Source organism: Pistacia vera, unplaced genomic scaffold (genome assembly GCF_008641045.1).
Source record: "Pistacia vera cultivar Batoury unplaced genomic scaffold, PisVer_v2 Contig195, whole genome shotgun sequence".
Lineage (NCBI taxonomy): Eukaryota > Viridiplantae > Streptophyta > Magnoliopsida > Sapindales > Anacardiaceae > Pistacia > Pistacia vera.
Window position 1 is genome coordinate 208,339 of NW_022195996.1, and position 7,312 is coordinate 215,650.

At 37.9% G+C, this 7,312-nt stretch overlaps 1 non-coding gene across 1 annotated transcript; it reads left to right on the forward strand.

The window, feature by feature from the left end:
* The first annotated feature begins 6,866 nt into the window (after window positions 1-6,866).
* LOC116127827 lies at window positions 6,867-6,973 on the forward strand. The gene has a single exon (XR_004127645.1). It is a non-coding gene; the product is annotated as a small nucleolar RNA R71 (small nucleolar RNA).
* The last annotated feature ends 339 nt before the right edge of the window (window positions 6,974-7,312 follow it).

The window sequence follows — 7,312 nt, forward strand, 5'->3', positions numbered from 1 at the left end:
TAGTTTTATGCATAACATTCATGAACAAGATTTTGATCTCAGTATTCAGGTTATGACTTATATGTGAATCATGGAATCAAACTCCATAGGCTCACTTTTCAAACCACTTTCCACTAATGTAGAATTTCACATTATCTTGGATCAATAGGTTTTTGTAAAGGTTGTAACGTTAGGCTAGTGTATGAGTTCATGAAGGAATGAAAAGGGAAATTAACAAAAATCAAATTAAGAGACTTAATTTTTATTCATTCTTATTACTAACACACACAACACTTCCCTTTTTCACTTAGTAGCTTCCCAACCTTTATCGAGCTCTTTCTTTTTGACAGTAATATACTCATTCATAATTCCAACTCTTCACAATGCTTTTCAACGCCCACTTTTTTTTTTTTTAAAAAAAGAAAATAATAAGAAAGTAGAAAACATACACATAGCCCCACTAATCTTACAAGCACTCCACAACCTCCAACCAATTTCTTCGCATAAATTTGGGTTATGGCAAAACTACACTTCCTTACCAACACTCGTGTTAAGCTTGAACAACAATTAAGTCTCTTAAGGAAAAATGAGTAAGATTGTGTTTTAGGCTTATATTCAGGGTAGGGTAAAAATTTAGTTCAAAGAAAGAAAAACAGGGCAAAATTGTGTTTAAAGGCTCAAAAGGGTTAACTAAAAATGGTTGGCTTGAAAGGCTCAATCGGTCCAAAAACAGCCTAAATCATTTCCTAAGTGATGTGAACTTTAGGATTTCACCTTGAGTGATTGTCAACTGAGTTCTAAAGTTTGTTGAGATCACAACAATGTTCATGAAAAATTCACACATAACATGTCTTTAAGTAGGTAAACTGAACCACTTTCAATCCACAATTCACTAGGGTCTCAAACTAAATGTCATTAACCTTCACAAACATCCGTAATTAGAGGTAAAAATTAATGTCCTCCATTAGTTCTATGTTATTGCAATCACATTCCTATCATAGACATATGACTTCATCCAAGAGAAAATAAAATAAAATAAAACTCACAACATAAAACAAAAGAACAAACAAAACTGCTCTCTAAATCCATAAAAAAATTCTGCTCAAATTAAATTCCTTAAATTCCTACCCCCAACCATAAAGTCAACATTGTCCTCAATGTTAAGAGTAGGAATAAGAGAAAGAGAACGTTACCTCATTCCTCAATGTAATAAGGCTGTCCAGTCGTATACGCCAAATTCGTTCTTAAAAAAAAAAAAAACACTAAACAGACCTTGTTGGCCATCATTGTTATGCAAAAAAAATAATGGATATAAAGAGCATTAACAATAAAGATGGAATAACAGTTCACAAAGACTTAATGAACACACAGTAACAAAATGCAAGTACATCAAAACAAACTACACTGACAACATTAAACAAAAACACAACTGAAATTTCAATCTACTCCTCCGTACTGTCCTCAGAATCATCATTAGGAGCATCGCCTTGCTCCTCATTCGCTTGGTACACAAAATCAGTCCATTCAGACCCTGGTGCTGCTATCCCAGCATGGGCAAGTTGCAATCTTTGCATCTCATATTGCACCCTCATTTGCCCACTCATCCATGTCATCTAGGCTGCTTGACGATTCTGTTGCTTTTTCAACTTTTCAACATCTTCATTCAACTTCGACAATTGATCTCTTTGGGATAGCTTCATCGATGAAGAGGCTTTGGTCCTGGATACTTCTACTCTACCCCTACTGGTGAGATTTTGCATAAATTGCATTGTAAGACACACTCATTCCGGGATTAAAACTTCTTCAGCATTCAAAGGCATTTGAGCTTGCTTACATAATTCAGTAATCATGTGAGGGAAGTAAAAACCAGTCTTGTTACGCTTTGCCAAATGGGTAATCTCTTGAAAAATAATCTCACCCATATTCATCCTCATCTTGTGGTGGATAGCGTACATCAAAATCGCCCTAGCTTTGCTAACAGTGCTCATGTGCTTTGAGGGCATCATTCTAGAGCTCACAAAATACAATCACATGCGTGAAGTTGAGTCTAAAAACTTACTTTCAAAACGGATGTGTTCCCTAGCCGCAATAAACCATGTAGCTTTCCCTTCAGTCAGAAAATTAATCACTGCGTCATAATCCACTTCTTGCTTGTATGCGACATAGGCATCCTCATCTATCTTAACTTGCGACAGCCCATAAAACTGATTAATAGTAGCTACAGTAAATACTACCTCTTTACCTCTTATCATTGTCCTCCCATCAACGCTATCAGGAACGTTGGCATAAAACTCTTTTACCATAGAGGCAACAACAAGAGCCGGGGGTTCTTTGCAAAATATCTCCCAACCCAGAGCTTGAATTACATCAATTATTCCCCTAAAATCTTTTGTAAACACCAGCCCTCTTTCTTCAATAAATCCACCCGGTTTCTTTGTAAAATTCTCATATCTTTCCTGGGTAGCCTGACTAATAAACCGGATATCACTGGAGGCCTGCCCTTTTCCTTTTTATCTCCTATCACTTCCTGGCTTTCTTTTGGGTGCCATTATAACTGTTTCTCACTTAACCCAAACAAACAATTAAACCAATCTCAATAACTAACGAAAATCACTACACTCCCACAAAACTATAACTTCTCTTATTCAATCAAGCAACAACCACGAAAATAACCACAAGCTCCCATGAAATTCAAATCAATTTCTACCAATTTGAGCCTTATTCTGTCCAAATGTGGCTTGAATTGGTATGGATTAGCTTAATTTTTGAAAACCCCCAATTTCTCTTTTTGGAACCCTAACTTTGATTTTTGCGAAAATTCCACTTGTTTCCTTTGATCTGCGAATTATGATGTGAAATTGAGAGAAAAAAAAATGAAAATTGGTTGAAGGAGGTGATGGTTAGATTGTTGTATAGAGAGGAAGAGAAATTGGTGAGAGGGCAAAGAACTGTAGAGAGAAAAGGGAAGTGATGAAATGTGATTGAAGATCTGTTATAAACGCAATATCGCGTTGGCTGTTGCAATTGCTACGGCCATGGACTTTGTCACTGCGGTGATGGACTTTGTCGCCGCAAAAATCTTGATTGAAGAACTTTAGCGGCGGTCTTTGTCGAACCAAAATGACCACCAACTTCCATTGAATGACAATGACGAAGAATATTTGTCATCTATTCTTCTGGCACACGTCTTCTTATCATTTGATCGGCGTAATGCTTGTACAAAAATGGATCCTCCCAAAAGTAGTACTTTAACTCTGCAAAGAATTTCTTTCGTTTTTGGGAGTTCATTCCAGGAGGCAATACTTTCTGCACCAAATAATTAGCAATATCTACAAACCACGACCCTTCTTGAATAGCAAACAATTGCTCATTCGGGAAGTATTCGTTGATTGGCTTTTCTTCCTCTCGAACTTCTTCATTGGACTCTAATTGGGATAAATAGTCAGCCACTTGATTTTTCATTCCTTTCTTGTCCATAATCTCCAAGTCAAATTCCTATAAAAGCAATACCCATCGCAATAATCTTGGCTTGGAATCCCGTTTTGCTAGGAGGCATTTCAATGTAGCATGGTCAGTGTACACAATAACCTTGGTACCTAGTAAATAAGAACGAAATTTATCAGTAGAGAATACTAATGCTAACAATTCTTTTTCAGTAGTAGCATAATTTAACTGTGGTCCCGTTAAAGTCTTGCTGGCATAATAAATCACATGCAAAACCTTACCTTTTTGCTGTCCTAAAACAGCCCCTAAAGCGTAGTCACTTGCATCACAAATGAGTTCAAAAGGCAGTTCCCAATCGGGCACAACAATAATAGAAGCAGAAATTAATTTTGCTTTTAAACATTTAAATGCACCTAAACACTCTTGACTAAAATTAAAAGGAACATCCTTAGCTAATAAATCACAGAGAGGTTTAGAGATTTTAGAGAAGTCCTGTATGAATCTCCTATAAAAACCGCATGCCCAAGGAAACTTCTGACAACCTTCACTGAGTTTGGAGGTGGTAGTTTCCCAATAACTTCAATCTTTGCTTGATCCACCTCAATTTCATTCGTGGACATCCGATGACCTAACACAATCCCATCTCGTATCATGAAATGACATTTTTTCCAATTTAGCACTAAGTTAGTGTCAACACATCTCTACAAAACATTAGGTAAGTTAGTTAAATAATCATCAAAAGAATCTCCAAAAATAGAAAAATCGTCCATGAAAACTTCAATGGACTTTTCAACCATATTAGAGAATATTGAGATCATGCAACGTTGAAAAGTTGTAGGAGCGTTGCACAAGCCAAAAGGCATTCTTCGATAGGTGAATGTTCCGTATGGGCACGTGAAAGTCGTTTACTCTTGATCTTCTGGCGCTATAGCAATTTGATTGTAGCCTGAATATCCGTCTAAGAAACAATAGAACTCATGGCCAGCTAACCTCTCCAACATTTGATCGATGAATGGCAATGGAAAATGGTCCTTACGAGTCACGGAATTCAGTTTGTGATAGTCGATACATATTCTCCATCCCGTGACTGTTCATGTTGGAATTAGCTCATTGTTATCATTACAGACCACTGTCATTCCTTCCTTCTTTGGCACTACTTGGACTGGACTTACCCATGCACTATCTGAAATTGGATATATAATTCCTGCATCTAAGAGCTTCAACACCTCCTTCTTGACCACTTCTTGAATTGATGGATTCAATCTTCTTTGTGGTTGGACGGTAGGCTTATAACTTTCCTCCATTAGGATCTTGTGCGTGCAAATTGAAGGACTGATACCTTTTATATCCGTAATTGTCCATCCAATGGCCTTCTTGTATTTTCTCAATATGCGCAACAACTTTCTTCCTCTACAACACTCAAAGAAGCATTAATAATGACTGGAAAAAATTTACCCTCTTCTAAAAATGCATACCTTAAATGAGATGGTAGTTGCTTGAGCTCAAGTGTAGGTGCCTTTGTAATTGGTAAAGTTGACTGAGACACCACAGCTATAATTTCTCTGATTGAATTAGCTTCAGGACGAACCAAGAGTGGTAGAGCATTTAAGTATCTTAAACACTCCCTTATCTCTTCACTATCAACTTCATCCTCTTGATCTCTAGAATTCATCAAACAATTCTCTAAAGGAAAAATGGGGTAGCTCTTTTCAAAATTCTGCTCCACTATGGTGTCGAGAACATCAATCTTAAAACATGAGTCTAATTCAGATGGACGCTTCATAGATTAAAAAACATGAAATTCTACTTGCTCATCTTCTACCTTTAAGATTAATTTCCCTTGGTGGACATCAATCAATGTTCTACCCATGGCTAGAAAATGTCGTCCTAAAATTAAAGGTATTTCCCTATCTTCCTCCATGTCTAACACTATGAAATCTACTGGGAAAATCAGTTTGTCTATCTTAATCAAGACGTCTTCTACCACCCCCCTAAGATATGTTATTGATCGATCAGCTAATTGGAGAGACACAGTGGTTGGCTTCACTTCTCCTAGTACAAGCTTCTTGTAAATGGAAAACGACATTAAATTTATACTTGCCCCTAAATCACATAAAACCTTATTAAAATAACAACTACCAATAATACAAGGGATAGTAAAACTCCCTGGATCTCGTAGTTTAGGTGGAAGTTTCTTTTGAATCAGCACGCTGCATTCCTCTGTTAGCATAACTTTCTTGTGTTCCTCGAATTTTCTCTTGTGTGTGAGGATCTCCTTCAAAAACTTCACATATTTTGACATCTGTTCTAGCATATCAACAAAAGGGATATTAATATGTAAACTTTGAAACATGTTAATAGACTTACCGAATTGCTTATCGAGCTTCTGATTCTTCAACCATTGTGGGTATCTAAGTGTTGCTTGGCTTGAAGGAAGTTTCTGCTCAGATGCACGCTCACCGCAGCCACCAGATTCATCGCCGCAACGATTAGTTGAAACTTCGGACAAATTGTAAGTAAGATCACGCTCTCCGTGGCCACCAGTATAATCGTCACGACGATCGTCCTTGTTTCTGACGAGCTTCTCCACATTCTCACGATCGCTGAGGCGAGGAATGTCATCACCATGGCGATCATTCTTTTGCTCATCCTTCAAGTCTTGTTCTTGCCTCTGTTTTTTACCCTCTAAATTTTCCAAAATTTGTGCACTCCTCAAGGTGATTGCATGTGCTTGTTCCTTCGGATTTTTTTCTGTATCGCTCGGCAAAACTCCTTGAACTCTTCCCGCTAATATGTGATGAATTTGCCCAATTTGAGTCTCAAGGTTCCTAATAGAGGCTGATTGATTTTGAACCAGGACGTCAGTCTTCTCAAACCTCTTGCTTGTCTCTTCAATGAACTTGGGCAACACATTCTCTAAATTAGATTTTGGCTCTTGAGATTGAAACACAGGGGATTGTTTTTGCTCATTGTTGTTGCTCCATGAAAAGTTCGGGTGTTTCCTCCATGTTGGATTATATGTGTTGGAATATGGATTCCCTTGCCCCCTTTGGAAATTATTGACGAAATTGGCTTGTTCAGGCTGAGCAAACGGGTTCCCTTCTTGACAATCCTTCGATGAATGATTTCCTGCACAAAGATCACATGTTAGAGAAGAAGATTCAATTGCATTTATTTTTAACAGATTACCTAATTGCTTATGGATGTTCGAAAGTTGAGCAGCCAATGTAGTGTAACTGTCAACTGTGTGCACTCTCGCTGATCTCCTTGTTAAAGTTCTCTCTGAAGTCCTCATATAGTTATTGTTCGCCATCACCTCAATCAGATTGTATGCTTCCTTTGGTGTTTTATTGTTCAAGGCTCCCCCACTTGCAACATCAATCATAGCTTGAATCATTGGTAGCAACCCTTGGTAGAACATTTGCACTTGCGACCAGATTGGTAAACCATGGTGAGGACACCTCCGTAAGAGATCCTTATACCTTTCCCATGCTTCATACAATGACTTTGAATCTTGTTGGTAAAAGTTGGTAATCTCACTCCTCAGCTTGGCAGACTTGGCAGGCGGAAAATATTTAGTGAGGAATGCTTGAGCTAACTCGTTCCATGTCGTGATGCTCCCAGAAGGCAGAGAAATCAACCAAGCCTTGGCTTTATCCCGAAGAGAGAATGGGAAAAGGCTTAGCCTAATTGCATCATCGGATACTCCATTATGCCTGAATGTGTCACATAACTCCAAAAAATTTACGATATGTAGGTTGGGATCATCATTAGGTAACCCAACGAATTGGACTGACTATTGAATCATTTGAATAATTGCTGGCTTAATCTCAAAATTATTCGCTTGAACGGGTGGTCTCCTGATGCTAGAATAGCACCCATTAATAGT